Genomic DNA, 17,029 nt, shown 5'->3' on the forward strand with positions numbered 1-17,029 from the left:
ATCAGGTGCAAGCAATAAAATAAGAGTAGAAATCAGTATCTACACTAAAACCAATGCATCTAATGCAAGCAATCAAATATGAGTACAAATCAACATCTAAGTTGAAATCAATGCATCTAGTGTACGGTATTAAATATGATTAGAAAATGACATCTACACTGAAATCAATGCATCTAGTGAAAGCGATCAAATAGGATTAGAAATCAATTTCTACATTGAAACCAACGTATCATGTGCAAGCAATCAAATAGGAGTAGAAATCAACATTGACACTGAAATCAATGCATCTAGTGTAAGGTATTAAATAGAATTATAAATTTTATTCTACACTGAAATCAATGCATATAGTGCATGTGATCAAATATGATTAGAAATCAACAACTACATTGAAATTAACAACTATATCCACAAGCCTGATCTTTGATCTCCACATGCTACAAAGGTCACACTACAAGTCTTCTATAGGTTGCAAGTCTGCTAACTCAATTGTGATTTTCTGAGATTGTTTATTTTGCTCACTGCCAGATATTGTAGGATACTTGGTATATGATGATCACAATGGTACTACTCTAATACAATTGGACTAGAGTTTCAATCTCTGGAATTTTGTACCAATAATCGCATCTTTGGAATTACCATGATTTAGACCCACAACTAGCCAAAATCATTGCTATGATACCATTGTAATATTCCTAATAAGAAAAAAAACAATGAATAACAAAGAAACATGCTCATGACAACACCCAAAATATTGCACCCACATATAAATATCGAATACACATACATTGGCACCAAAAATATGTCTTTTATTAAATATTGAGTTGAATGAGTATAATAAAATCAAGGGAAGAGGAACTTGCCAGCTTGCTACAATAAGCGAAACCAAACCCAGGTTGTGAAAACTCTACCCACGAGTTGGATAATCTTCCCACTAATTCACTACGTTGACCCAGACATTTTTGTTGTTGCTATTGGTAGATAATGGAGGGAACTCTCTTTGCAATGCTTAGAAATTCTTGTAAATTCAGTTGGTGCTCCTTCTCAAGCAGCTCGACAAAATGAAAAAGAGAATTGGCCTCAATTGAACCCCTAAGAAAACCCACAAATGAGGTGTACTACCCAGTTTCTTTGCATATACATGCTACTCAAATTTGTTGTAGAATGCCCTCAAAATGGAGCTCCAACTCTCACAAATTTCCCTATAAATTTCTCCCCCAAATTCCTTATGCCTCCAATTCTCAATCTCCCAACTCCTGTTGCTCCCTAGCCTCTATATGATTCTGCTAATGAGGGCTTGTGTAGGCCCCGTAATACAAAATTTTGGCCTACCTTAATCCCTGGTTTTCTCCTTTACAAACCACACCAAAACTTCAGCAAATGCCTAACCCAACCACTTTCTAATTCCCCGAAATTTTCCCTACACCACAACTGCTCTCTCCCACTTGTGTGAATTTCACCAACGCCCTAGCCACATGCAAACCTAGAAATGAAGCTCTTGTGACAACTTTGGAATGGCTCCCAAATTTCCCAAAGGCTCCCTTAGGGTGGCACTCATGGTCCACCGAAGGAGGAGTTGAAATCTCCGCCCAGAAATATCCTAGTACTAAACAACACTGTGTTTTCTTGGTTGAGCAACTCAAGAAAACAAAATGTTTAGTTGTAAAATTGTCAAACGGCCCCAAATGTTTGCCCTCCTCTCCTATTTATACTTGTTGCCTCCTTTACCATCCTTGTGGGCCCCTTTTCCCACTAATTCAATCTCCTTCCTCTTCTTCTCTCTCCACTAGTGTGAGCTTCCTAAGGGAGTGTGAATTCCTTCTTTGTGGGCCCCCACAAGCCATTAAGGAATCGATTTTCTCCTTCCTCCTAAGTCCCATATGCCAAAATTGTCTCCAACGTCCAAAAGTGAAGAATTTCGATATGCCTTAGAAATTTGTGAAATCTGGGACATCAAATAGAATATTTAGGGCACAAGGCCAATCAACAAATAAGGTTCAAAGCCATTGCAACAATATACTTGTTATGAGCTCAACATGTCACTTGCGGGAATTGAAATTAGATATTAAATCTTGAGGAAAAACCCCAAGTGCTTCCCTCATTTTAAGGATGTTACCCAAGTTAAATCCTAGAGTCTTTAGGGCGCAAGGCCAATCAACAACAAGGTTCAAATCCATCACAACAATATACTTGTTATGATCTCAACATGTCACTTGCGGGAAAACACATTGAAATATTTATACTAACAACCATATATGCATATATACTAAAAACTCATTTTCTTCAACTAGAAACTAATGAAGGATACAAATCCCACATCTGAAAAGCCATCTCCCATGTAGTTTCACTGGGGCCAAAGTGCTTCCACTACACTTTAACTTTCTCTATTGCTTGGTTCTGGAGCATGATTTCTTTCTTCTGCAAAATGCACTTAGGTTCTCGCCAGAAATATCCCTCTGGTTCCACCTACAATACAAACCAATCAATCACATGATTAGCATCCTGCACATATCTCTTAAGCAATGAAACATGGAAAACATCATGGAATTTTACTGTTGGCGGTAGTGCAAGTCTGTAGGCCACTGGTCCAATCCTCTCAAGGATCTCGAAAGGCCTAGAATACCGAGGTGCCACTTGGCACATGACCCAATCCTCAAGGAGCTCCTCTTGGGCTTGATGTGCAAGTACACATGCTCCCCAACCTGAAACTCCTTGAATGCTCTATGTTGATTCACATAACTCTTCTTCCTATCATGTGTTGCCTTTAAATTCCTCTTAATAACCTGCATCTCCTGCTCCATCTCAGCCAACATATATGGTTTAATAAACACCATGTTCATTAGATCACTCTAGCTAATGGGAGTGTTACAACTATGCCCGTAAAGAGCCTCAGATGGACTCATCCTCAAGGATTCTCGATACCCATTATTATATGCAAACTCTACCATTGGAAGACACTCCTCCCACTTCCTTTGTTGATGCATGACATACATCCTTAACATGCCTTTAAGAATCATGTTAACCCTCTATGTCTATCTATCAGCGTGCGGAAGATAAGTTGTACTGAAGGATAACTATGTCCCCAAGCCTGCAAACAACTCCTTCCAAAACCTAGAAGTGAACTTGGAATCTCTATTTGATATGATCTTCTTGGGAACACCATGCAATCTCACTATCTCCCAGATGAATATCTGAGCTACCTCACTAGCTAAATTCGTAGACTTCACTGCAATGAAGTGAGCTATCTTGCTCAACCTATCAACCACGACCATGATGGAGTCATGTTGATTCGATATCCTTGGCAAACCTGTAATGAAGTCCATGGAAATGACCTCCCATTTCCATTCTAGAATCAGAATAGGTTGTAACAAACCATTTGGATGCTTGCATTCATCTTTCACCTGTTGATAGTCGAGACATCTAGAAACAAACTCAACCACCTCTTTCTTCAAATTCGGCTAATAATATAACTTCTTAACATGAAACTCCCTCAAGATAATCTTCTTGAGCTCACTGCTATCTGGCACATAAATCTTGTTCCAGAATCCGACCAAGCCATCTGTCGTGAGGTGATACTGCTCATCTCTATCACCTTCACCATGTTGTTGCAACCTATGCTTCAGCTTTTGGTACCTGTCATCATGTTTCCCTACCTGCAAGATCCACTCCTGAAAACCTATCCCATAAGAGCTCATGACTCAAATATGATTTAATTGCACTCTCCTACAATGCAACCCTTTTCTCCTTTCCCTTGATGTATTTGATCTCAAAGTCAAACTCACTGAGGATAGTCAACCATCTAGCTTGCATGACATTCAGATTAGGTTGGTCAAACAAGTACCTCAATCCATTATGATCACTCATTAGAATAAACCTCCTGCCAAGAAGATAATGCCTCCACATATTCAATGCATGAATGATGGCTGCCAATTCAAGATCATGAGTCACATAGTTTTTCTAGTGCTCATTCAACTTCATTGACTCATAGCATAACACCTATCCTTCCTGCATCAGAACTTTGCCAAGTCCTTTCTTGCAAGCATTTGGAAGCAAATGCTTGAACTGCTCAAAACTAGTTGCACACTCCTCATTCCATTCAAACTTCTTTCCTTTTCTCTGCAAAGATGTGATAGGATATCCAATCCTTGAGAAGTTCTTGATGAACCACCTGTAATGACCTGGTATTCCCATGAATGATCTGGCCTAATCCACATTCCTAGGAGTTGGCCACTCCTTGTTAACTTTAATGTTTTCTGATTCCACTATTATACCTTCCTTGGAAACAAAATTCCCCAAGTAATGAACCTGAGACTAAAAGAAACTACACTCTCTAAGCTTGGCATACAACTAATGCTCTCTTAACAATCTCATCAATGAACATGATCACAAACTTTTCCAAGTAAGGACGCAACAAACTATTTATCAAGCTAGAGCATAAGTAAGACCAAAATGAACCACTACAAACTCATAATGCCCATACCTGGTACGGAATGCAGTCGTGTAGATATCTTCTTCTATGATGCACACTTGATGATATCCTTATCTCAAATCAATCTTTGAAAAAATTGTGCTCCCTTCAGTTGATCAAACAAGTCATCGATATGTGGCAATGGGTACCTGTTTTTTATGGTCAACTTGTTCAAATGCCTATAATTAATGCGCAATTTGAGAGTACCATCATTCTTCTTTACAAACAACACTGGTGCACCCCAAAGCAACACACTTGACCTTATGTATCCTTTATCAAGCATTTCCTTAAGTTGCAACTTCAATTCCACCAACTCCAGAGTACTCATCCTGTAAGGTTCCTTTGATGCTAGTGTTGTTCTTGGTACCAACTCAATAGAAAAATCCACTTCCCTTTGAGGTGGTAAATCTGAAATCTCTGCAGGAAACATAATCTAAAATTGCTGCAAAACAAGATCCTTCTTCAAGACTTCCTCATCTTCAAGATCCTTTCCTTTGTTACTATAAATATGCACTATAAACAATACACAACCCTTCCTACAACTGTGCTTAGCTTGCATGGTTGTAACCATTCTTACTGATGTGGGCTTCTTCTTCCCTGCAAAATTCTCTTTTCTCCATCATCATCTAGGCACTCAATGGCCTTCTCATAACAATCTACCTTGGTCTTGTGAATAAACAACCAATCCATGCCCAAAAGTATGTTATATGGACCCAAGGGAAGCACATTTAGATGTGCTCATGTAGGCATACCATTAAGCTCAATTGGAAAAGATGTCACCCAATGATGAACTCTTCTCTTGCTCCCCGTAGCCAACTACACCAACCAAGATTCTACATGCACTTCTTTACTCAAATGACATCGATCCAATAGTTCAGGACTAACATAACTATAATTAGATCTAGGATCAATCAAAATGGAAACAAATCAATCACAAAACTTACCTTCATCTCAATAATAGATTCCTAATGATGTTCCTGCCTGTTATTAAGTGTTGCATAGATATGAGGAATGCTCTGACCAACATCCCCAACTTTGTGTGCCTCCTGGGCACTATAGATTTGAGGCCTACCACCCTTGTACAATAGAAATCCTTCTTTCGATGATCCTTGCCACAAATCCAACACTGCAATGGTCCCCTATCGTTACCTTTATTTTGTTGTTTTTCAGGCCGAGATCCATTTCCTTTCTCAACTGCATTAAAATTCTTATAAGGAGCCACCTTTTCTTTCTCACTTCTATCCTAATATTTTCCCTGTTTCTGAGGCCATTTTCCCTTAGTCTTCTCATTTCCTTTCTAGTCATATTTATTCTTAGGCTTGCACTCTGACTACTCATAACAATGCTTCAATTTCCGGATGGCTTACTCCAATGGCCGAGGTTCATCAAACTCAAACTGGTCTCTGATTCTACTAGGAACCCACTAATGAACCTTTGAATATTCACCTTCTCATCCTTAAGGTAAGATACATACCTCAAAAATTCCAGGAACCTGCTAGTATACTCATCATCTGTCATAGAACCCATTTTCAACTTGTATAAATCCTTGGCCCTGTCATCATAGTATCTCTTGGACAAGTATTTTTCCTTGTAAACTCTCTCAAACTCATCCCAAATCAATTCCTCTTCTCTAATGCTTCATAAATTCTTCACATCCTCCCACGAGATATATACTTTCCCTTTTAGACTAAAAGTGGTTATCTTGGCTTTCATGTTCTCTGAATAGTCATGCAATCTGAAGAAATTCTTCATCCCAAGTAGCCATGCTTCTCCATCCTTTGATTTATTCATCTCTCCATTAAAAGAAGGAGGCTTGACTTTCTTAAACTCCTCTAGAAATTACTCACTCCTCCTATGGTGTTGGTAGCGATGATAATGTTGTCTCTTGGAAGAAGAACTAGAGTAAAACCCATACATACCATTCCTCCTGTCGGCAATAATATGCCACTCCTCACTATATCCTCCTTGTCCAACTCATGTCTCCTCTTAGACGTGCAACCATCTCCTCCATTAGTCTTGTCCTTCGGTCTATTTGCATGAATGTTCCCCATCTGTCCTTGCTTCTGCAACTCTGAAAGACTCTGTAGAATCACTGCATTAACCTTTGCCTACTTTTCTTGAGCTCTGGAAATCCTTTCCTATGCCTCAACCAATCTATTATTATCTTCTCTGCAACTTCTTATCTCTACCCTTAAAATCCTCAATGTATCTACTAGATCAGGAAAATACTCTTCTCCTTGCTGCTCAACTGACTTTTCCCTTTCCATGGAATTCACGTTAAGCCTGTAAGGGGAGTCATGTGAACTACAGTCCACCATTCTGCTCTTCATATTTGGCCTTCTCTTTCCTACAAACATGTCATGTTATATAAACCAAATATAAACATAAACAAAATAAAACCTTGGTGAAGTTTAGGGGACGTTATTACATCTACACAAATCAGTCTAGATTAGCACAATACATATACATACATCATGACATCTACACATCAACATCATGCATGATGACACAAGGCTACAATAACAACCACATACATGATAACCATAACCATCACAATGCATGTATAACAATACACATGTAGCCCATCCAATCCAAGTGTTTGAACCTAGAATCTCAGATACCAATATGTAATGCCCCACCCCACATTTACCCACTTTCACAAGCTCTCCAGTGTAAACATGAGTTGGGTGCTACTAGACATGACTTGACATCCAAGTTCCAGTTATGGAAATGGGGCCCACAAACTGAAAGCTTATTGCCATCCCTTAGGGACTATAGATCACTCAGGGGCCTGAGAACCACCCTAGGTGATCAATCCCTGAGTTGGAACTCTTTTTCATTGATCTAACTCCACAACTGCACCCTTCAGACATTGTGAATGCGGTTATGAAGCTCCAACTATACCCATAAGCCCGCCTACATGTGATTATGACCCAATTTTCTTAGTTCCTGTGCATGTGGTCGTGATATCTATGCCACTTTTCTAGAAAAGCCTCCAGACCACTGCCCATAATTGCCTATAAGTTTCCAGAAACATAAATAAGGTGATAACAAGGCTAACCATTCAAAACTTGAACAAGATCTTGACAAGAACATCACTAGTACATGATAGAAATTTTGTCAAACATATGCCAAAACATATAAGCTACAGGTCATGAATGCATATCTGATCATAAATTTCTGAACTTCATCTAAGAACCACCAAGAAGGCCCAATGTCGTCTCAAGCTAGCTACAAAAAAACTTGTTATCCCATGCATTCATCAACCATTCAAATACTTATCAAATATTAAATAAGATCCGTAGCTAGAGCACATCAAATAACCATGCATATAACTAGAATAGGAACCATGGAAAATCTGCCATAAAATAAACATAATAACAAATACATGTGCTCATTAATTACATTATAAGAAGAGCTCATATTAACTTATGCAAAATCCAACCAAGTCAGGGACTTCCTGATCAGGTGCTTAGTATTTAGCTCAAAAATCAAAGTTCTCATAATGGCTCGAAACCTGAATGTGTCCGTCTCAGCAAAACGATCCTAATGCAACTCGTTTCATTGAAAATCGAGTTCGTATGAGGAAGTTATTGAGTTCTGTCCACTTTTCCAAACATGAGAAATTAAAAAAAAAATGCACAGTCACTACACAGTGAGCAGTCCGTATTGTTGACGTGGCAAGTGACTGTGCAAGGTCAAAGTTAGGTCAATATCCAATCAAATCTCGCAAGTGTCATGTTCTTATTGGTTGTCAAGTGCGGTGTGTTGGCAATTTTTTATTGTTTTAGAATAGACCAATGAGGAGGGGACAAGTGTCAAGCCTGAAGGTCGCCACGTGTCCCTCCCCAAAGGTCAGCTCGACGTGCATTCCACCAAAATTATATGGCAGGACCCGGGGGGGGGGGTCGAACCCAGGACCTGCTCCGCAACAACAGACAACCTTACTGCTACACCACACATTAGTTCTTAACATACAATGTTGTTCACGCACCTCAAGATGGTATTACAGGTGCTATGGGAGCACCTCCTTTATGCCAAGTTTTGTAAATCTAATTCCTTTCAATCATGAGTGTATTAGTTGGTCATTTCATTTGAAAAGGAGTGGAAACAAATCTTGAGAAGATCAAGGCAATCATGCAATGGCCTATCAAAAGTAAGATCCTTTATGAGATTGATAGGATATTATAAGAGATTTATCCAAAGGGTTTTCAAGGATTTGACATCCTTGCAAATTTTATTTTATTTTTTAAATTTACATTGTGTTTTTTCTTCTTTTATTATGGTCCTCTCAAGGAGTTTCTCTTTGTTGGTATTGTGGGGAAGTCACTTTTGAGGGATGAAATTTAGAATCACTATTCGTGGATACCCATTGTGAGGTTGGGTTTGATCAACAAAGATGCTACAATCTTTGTTGTAAGGGTTAAGAATATTTTCTCTTACGTCATCTCATATGATTAGTTTGGATTCCTTGTTGGTAGAGAGATATGTGAAGCCACATGGTTGGCCCAAGTGGGTCTTAATTCAATAAAATAAAATAAAATCTTCCATCTATGGTTTTGAAGTTATATCTCTCCAAGGTTTATGATAGAGTGAGTTGGATTTAACTTAACTTGATGCTTTTGCATGTGAGGTTTAGTCCTTCAATGATAAAATGTATTATGAGTTGTATTTAATCTATATTCTTTGTAGTTCTCGTAAATGGATTTGCTTCAAATTTCTTTAGACTTATTATAGATCTAAAATAGGGATGTCCCCTAACTTTTTTTCTTCTGATTAGTTGTAGAAGGTTTGAGTAGGTCTATTAAAGAAGCAAAGTCGAGTTAGGGTCCATAAAAGGGGTCATAATTGGTGGTACTCAATTTTAACTCATTTACTTTTTATGGATGATGCTCGACTTTTTACAAATGAGAGTGAGGGAAGTTAGGAAGTTGTAGGAAACCTTGGATTTGTACTATATAGCTACTAGTATGGAGTTGAACTTTCAAAACCATCAAGTTATTTTAATGGGTTGGGTGTTAATGATGTTCAAAGGTTGATCATAATGTTTCCCTTTAAGTTTATTAAATTTAATGAGGTTTTTAAAGTATTTGGGTTATTTTTTGAAGCCAAATGATTGTAATAAGAGAGATTGGCCTTCAATGCGAGGGAAGACAAAAGTTAGGATAAATCATCGGTGTTATGGGGGGTTTCCTATTAGAGGTTAGCTAACTCTAATAAAGTTGGTTTTTGAAGCAATTCTTGTCTTATAGCAATCTTTGGTTGATATTTAAAAATAGATTTTATAAAGAGTTAGGAGGCCATGTCTTAGATTTTTGTGGTTTGTGTGTAAGGAGGAAGAGAAAATTCCATTACTAAAATTGTAGTATATAGCCAAGTCAAAAGAGGAGGGGGTTGCGTGCTGAAAAATGTCCATTCTATTTGGTACCTCCTTTGTAACTAATAATTTATGGAGGGTATTTTCAAGGGATAGTTTGTGGAGGACAATTATTGATTAAAAATACATAAAGCTAAGAATTATGATAGACTAAATCAAGAGTCATGAAAAAACTAAAAATGTTTTTAATCAATGAAAGCCCTTGTTTTGGATTTTCCTCCTATATGCCTACATTTGGCTTCGAAAGTTAGTAAGGGAGAACATGGCAAACTAGGTATTGATACTATCATTGGTTGTGGTGTATATATGGAGCTGCTAGAAGATAAGATTATTAATCTAGATGTCATAAAGTTCTTTTCTCTTCATGACGTACGTGATACTATTTCCATTGACCATTGGTCTACGATTCTATATAATATTTAATTTATATATAAATAAATTAAATTTATAAAATTAAATTAACTTAAATCCCATTCGTCGTTTTGCTTTTTTACATTATAAATACCACCGCAGTTTAAGGCGAGATCGTCGAGTGTGCAAATAGAACGACGGAAATGGACCTCTGGATGCTCTCCCAGATGCGGAATTTCAGGTAAGGTTTTTCATTCCCATTCCCATGTTTGTGAGATCAGATCAGTGGAATGGAAGGAATGATTAATACAAGTTACAAAATGTTTATAGCGTGATCTATAAGCGAAGCTTTTCACAGTGCTGTGAGGTGTGCTGTGAGGTGTGAGTCATTTGAGGCAACCAAGTTTGTCGATCCTCTGTCCAGCGTATAGAATGGATGATGGGGGCACCCGATTCTGGGTTGGTTCAAGGAGAGAATAGGCCATATCCATCCATGCCATCTATCTCTTTAAGCATATTTGTTTTAGGTAGGGTGTTTGGCAGCTGATGTGCTTGTTGTTTTTACCTTTACCTTTCATGGGCATCAGAAGCATGTGTTGGATTGGCAATAATGGCACCAGCTGATGTTGACGGTTTGGTTCAAACTGGGAAGAGGCCAGATCCGTCTATTTCCTTTGTATTTCTATTTTGTTTTAGCCAGGATGAGGGGACTATAGTGCTTTGCAACTGTTGTGAAACCTTTGTGATTGTAGTTTCTCTGATTAAAGATGCTCAAGCCAGGTGCAGGTGAAGACACGGCTTACAGACGCTGACCGAGTTCGTTTAAATGGTGTAAAGGTATGGTGGCAAGGGGAAAGCATCTTTGTTAAAAACGGTCTTTAACAACTTTAAGGGCAGTAATATCCTTTACGATGCTATTTGGGTCACAGTTTTTCAAGATTGTAAAAATCTTTGATTGTTGTTGTAGGGGACAAGAAATTCGTTGTGGTATTGGACGAGTTGTGGAATCAAGGTCGCATTTCCTACTCCGAGGAAGGATCTGATACAGAGAAGTCTATTGAAATACAGCCCCTCTCTGGACACAAAGCGTGGATGTTTAATAGCTTTCAAAGAGGTCCATGCTCCTAGGAAATTGGCAGACTCTGTTGCGGACGAGTATAGATGTTTTCCTTTGGCATTAAACGCAGCATCCACGGCAATGAAGGGCAAAAGCTGTGTGGATGAATGGGAGATTTCTTTACCTTTCATGGAACCCTCAGATCCATCTTTTCCACACACTCATGCTCCCGTTGATCAAGAGTTGTATCGGCGATTAAAATGGAGTTATGATTCCTTGCCCCATTCAAACGTCGAGATTTGCTTCTTCTCTTCTGCTATGCTTATGGGAGACGCAGGTTTGATGTGGACAAATTAGTACAAATATAGATTGCCCAAGGGCTTGCTATGAGTAAAAAGGGAACCCATTTAATGGGCATGGCCATTGGGCGCAACTATGGAAAACTTCAGGTAGATCGTGGTTTGTTTCAGAGTTCTAAAAATAAGGGGACTTAGGAAGCCAATAGGGCATGCCAGCGAAGAGCTCATGATAATGTTCTTCGAGACATGGCAATTTATGTTTGAGTTCCTCACATAATGATTCAAGAGTATGTCTCTGAATCAAGGATTTGCCTGAAGAGATATGCCATCTTTCTAGACTTCAATTATTTAACGTTTTCATTTCTGGATGTCTAGAATCATTTCCATCTAAGATTGGAGAGCTTAAAAATCTCAAGTATCTTAATTTAAACGGATGCTTGCATGAAATCTCTAAACTAAGCACTCTGTCTTCAATAGTCAACTCCTGGATTAAGTGTGGAAACTGAAGTGCCTGGAGTTTGAAGGGTCTCAAAAATCTGACACATCTGTTTGTCAAATATTAAACAAAATAAAGTCAGGAATTAAAGAAAGCATAATAGGGGATTGGCTGGAGATGAGGCACTTATGGTTGAAGTACAAAGAAAAATTATTGAGGTAATGAAGGATCTTCCCCATGACATGAAGAAGCTACCCAGGTTCATCGTAGCTTGTTACCATGGGTATCAAACAATGGACTGTGGAATGATACTGCCCAAACTCTGTTCATGTCTTGACCATATATCATTGACCTTCGAAAAGACTTCCGACAGCCTTGGAGAAGCTATCCCATTTGAGTCACGGGAAACACTATTTTGCAAAGAGAATAACTTGAAACTGCGCCTCCAACAATTATTCAGAAAACTGGGGAACTGTAAGTAACTGTAATTCTTATCCTTAAATTTCATCATTTTCTGTTATAAATGTGATGGTGGTTAAATGAATGTATAAGATTTTTAATATGTATAACCTTTTCTTATAAATTTTGGTTAACAATTGTTGTACAGGAAACCACAGTGGGGCTAATGGAGATGAGGAAGAGGAGCCACAGCCTGCGAAAGAAGATCCTTGTGGCAATTGAGCTTAGCAGCAATTCCCTGCCTTGTGGGAAAACCTGAGAATTTCTCATTACATCTTTCTCAAGAGATATTCAATATTTGTCATGCTAGTATTAATAAGTTGGCCTTATGGGAGGTGCATAACACAAAAATTGTGTACATTAGGAAAGTTTCTTTCAACTTGGAATATTGTTTGAACTTCATTTTATGGGGATAATGCATTGTTCACTGCCACATAGTCTGAATTTGCATGATTGAAAAGAGTAGATTGGATTATGCTACATGCACATGTTTACAGAAGAAAACTAGTCTATGTGTTGCTTTTCTGTCAAACACGGCTGTTAGATCTGATATAACTGTCACCATTCATAATTTGACATATGACTTGTCTGCATGGTCTGTCAGCATATATCCATTGCAAGAATGTCGCATTCAATACTACAAAGATGAGTTGGTTTTCCTTGGTTGCATGAAGGTTGATTGAATTGGCATTGAACTGTTACCCGTCTAGCAGTGTTCTTAATCATCATTTTGTGTATTGCATAATCAGCTTACATTTCTGAAAAGTTCTACTTTTGTATGGGATAATTTTGTTGGGCTATGAAGGTGGTTATTATTAGGGGTCTGAGTCAGGTGTGAAGATTTAGAAAGCGTGTGGTTGTCTATTGGTAGATAAAATTAGGACACCAACCATTATCAAGCAACCACAAATATGGTGTTAATATTTACATAGCGCGTGCTTATCACACTAGGAACATTGTGTGCTTTTCTTAACTGTTTACAACCAAGTGATAAGAAAGTTGAGGTAAACTTTCTCGCTGATTCATCATTGCATCACATTTTATTAAGTACTTGCCACGCTCCTATTGCTGGTTTTCTTGCCATTTGTCCAGTATATGTTGGTTGATAATTGTTCTTCTAATACCGTTGGCAATCTAGGAGTGTACCAGCAGTGAGTTTGTGTATTTCCCTATTTTTTCTGATGGTCATAGCATGAATTACAGAGCAAACATGAAATACTGTGATACTGTTGAGTAAAAAATGAATAGGAATCAGTCTTGTAGTCTGCTGTGTTAAGTTTTAGATTCATTGTGTATACACTATATAGTCAGCTAATTTAATGTATATATGAAGTACTGTTCCATTAACTTATATAGTTATTTGTGAAGGGCAGTTGTTACTCTGTTCATGTAAATATCAGCAGTTGTCAGATCTGAGGTGACTCCACTGTGAAATTATTTCAGTGATTTGCTTCGGTACAACATGGCATCACATATTTAAGGAATTGTAATTTTAATGACTCATTGAACATATTAAACCGTAGAACCAAAATTGATGATAATGGCAATGGTGTGCTAATGGTTTCATGATAACTATATTAAATATGAATGTATGGTCTTTGATAAATGGAGTGCATAGTCTGTCTGGGCGGTCTTGTGTCTCTATTCAAGGTGGTACTTAGAGGTGGAAGAGTTTAGTTTGCATATGAGATTGAAGTCCCTGATAGGCCATAACTAGAGAGCCATACACAAAGCCAACAATGGTTCCAACATGGCTGTAATGGAGTCTAAATTATCTTGTGGCTTTGTAGCCTCCTCTGGGTACACGTTTACAGCATCGCTATGTAGTTGGTTACGCTTTTCCTCAGAGTAATCCTGTTGACCCGGTATACTCTCTAAATTATCCATCTCATAAGGATCCAACAAAGTCACTTTATGAAGGGTTGAATGGTAAAATTCCATAGCCCACCTGTGTATGCCCTGAAGAGAGGGCATGCCCTTCACATTCAAGTTTTATAGTACCATAGATCAAAGGGTACACTATTCTATACTATAGTGCGCAGCTACTAATTCAGTACTTAGTTTTTATCGTTGTGAGATGAGAGAACATACGGAAAAGAATGGGAAGTACCTCTGAGTTTCACACTGATCATCTAATACTGGGTTGATGTCATTAATTCACTGTTTTTCATAGATGTGGCGTGTAACATGAGATAAAAGCGCGCGGAAAGTGGCATTGGGTCTCAAATTTAATGTGCAATATATGGTTTACTGATTAGCTATACGTGTATAACAGATGTGGCCAGATCTGACTGCCAAGGCCGAGGAAGGAAGCATTGATGTGATTGGAAGTTATGTTGGAATGGGCATGAACCAAAAGAAGGCACTTTATGTTTCATTTTATAACTATCATACAAGTTTCTTCTTTGCAGATGGTGTTCATTTTACAATTGGACCCTTTCTCTCTTAAGCAGATGATGTACATCTCATAACAGGGATGTTTTTTATGAAGTTTCTTGCTGGCTCTTTTGGAGTATATATAGATTCCCCAACATATAAAGCATCCATTTACTTCTTTTCTATCCTTACTGTATGTGAAGGCAAAATTTTGGAGCTCTCATTGCTCCTGTTTCTGATTGTATATCTCTGTTCCCAGATGGGGCTATCACCAGATGGGGCTATCACATGTAATTATCAGAAGTTTTCCTTACATTAATATAATCATGCTTCTTTCATGCTGAAAAAAAAAGCTATCATACAAGTAATAAATACTAATTCTCAAATCCCATATTCAAAATAGTCTTCATGGTCGTTTTCTTTTCTGTAAGCTTCATGCTCTGTAGCTTGTGCCTTTTTGGATTGGTTTTTTATTCATGTCATTGTGCCGAGGATTGCTTCAAGTTAGTCCAGCTCGTCGATATTGCTCAACGAGGAGGGCTCTATGACATTATAAGGATTGGTTTATTTATTGTGGCTGAATGAATGGATTTTTGAGTTTGTTTTTTTCTATTTTGCAAGGGGATTTATCCCTCCTCTTCCCCTTCTCGAAAAATTGTGCTGAGGATTGTTCCAATTTAGTCGAGCTTGTTGAGATTCCTTAACAAGCAAGGGTTTATGTTATTATAAGGATTTGTTTATTTAGTGTGGCTGAATGGAATTTTTTTCTTTTTTCTTTTTTCTTAACTGTTGCAAGTGTATATGCCCCCTACCCCGCAAAAAAATCCGTGTAACTTGTGTCTTTGCATTCCAGGGATTTTTGGACCTTTAGGAAACATCCTCAATCTGCTGGGGGCTTCATCGAGGACTTGCTGGCAGTCCACTTGTACATTCTTCTCCCCTGTGAGACACAAGGTGTAGGTTTGAATGCACATATACAAGATCCCCAATTTTGTATGATCCCAACTTGTTGTGCTTCACAGAATGAATGAAACTATAGGTGGTCCAATTCTGTTTCACTGATGAAGAGCTTGCCACTTGTTATAGCATACGAGTGGCAAGACATTGCAAATAAACATCATTTTCCCCATGACAAGTCCTCCATTTAACTAGGTTCATTGTCTCATCCAAAACTGGTATGTCTGCAAAATCCTCTAATCTAGCAGCAAAACAAGCAAATTCCTCCCTTGCACTAATTTGTAAAGAAGTTAGAAACAACCTTTGAAAAGATTTCTTCACTCCATTGGCCACCTCTTTGTCCCTATGTTTTGCCTTCCTCTTCCCATTACTTTGAGCAATGAAAGTTTTATCATAAAATTTTGGATTTAGAGCATGTGCCCGAGTGTGCAATGGAGTGTTAAAATCCATTCCACTTTGTAATAATGATGGACTTCAAATGCTCCACAAAATTAAAATCAACTAAAGGAAGAGCAAAAGCCTCTTGTGTAATAATTTCCATAGTGTTATCAACCATGTTATCAATGCCATCATAAAGCTCTTCCAAGAGAGGTTTGCCTATGTCTATATCTAGGAGAAGATCATATACAAGTAATGTGAACTTGAGCAAGAAATCAATCTTGCTCCACCAATCTTCATCAATCAACACACTTTGCACCATGCTTCCCTTCTTTGAATATGCCTCTCAACTCAGCCCAAGTTAAACCCACACCATACTCGTTAATGCAAGTTTGACTTCAACAATGTGGTGCAACATGATGAAGTTTTAGGCATATTTTGTCCCAATAACTTTGAGAAACTCTATTTTGGAGTATTCTTGATATATTGATCGAGATTAGTGGTAGTTGGAGATGAATTTTATAATCTCCATAGCTTGCTTCATGACTTCCTTAATCCATTTTGTTTTACCTCAATCTCTTCTAAAATCATATTTAGATTATGGTCAATGCAATGAGTTCAATATATATGATTGTGCCTACTCTCAACAATCAAACTTGCAACTTCAGCAACTCATGCCAAGTAGAAAGCAAAGTTTAAGTAATCAATTCCCCACTTGCTTGTATCAATCTTCATTACATGGATTTTCTAACTTTGTGCATACAAGTAATCCCAATATAGTAGATGGACAAGATGAGTCATATCATAACTCATCTCCTTTACCAAGTACTGAGAAATATTTCAATGCCATCATTTTGAATCGGGTCACTACTGG

General features: G+C 38.0%; 1 long non-coding RNA gene across 2 annotated transcripts; it reads left to right on the plus strand.

Moving 5' to 3' along the window:
* Positions 1-10,367: 10,367 nt before the first annotated feature.
* On the plus strand, positions 10,368-14,338 carry LOC149214976 (uncharacterized). Of its 2 annotated transcripts, XR_016250969.1 has the most exons (4): positions 10,377-10,434; positions 10,781-11,030; positions 11,161-12,459; positions 12,593-14,338. It is a non-coding gene; the product is annotated as an uncharacterized LOC149214976 (long non-coding RNA). The 2 variants fall into 2 exon arrangements; XR_016250968.1 differs by having other exon boundaries at positions 10,368-11,030.
* Positions 14,339-17,029: the final 2,691 nt, after the last annotated feature.

Source organism: Pinus tabuliformis, chromosome 1_1 (assembly GCF_031772625.1).
Source record: "Pinus tabuliformis cultivar Carrire ecotype Pingquan chromosome 1_1, CPIR1, whole genome shotgun sequence".
NCBI classification, from domain to species: domain Eukaryota; kingdom Viridiplantae; phylum Streptophyta; class Pinopsida; order Pinales; family Pinaceae; genus Pinus; species Pinus tabuliformis.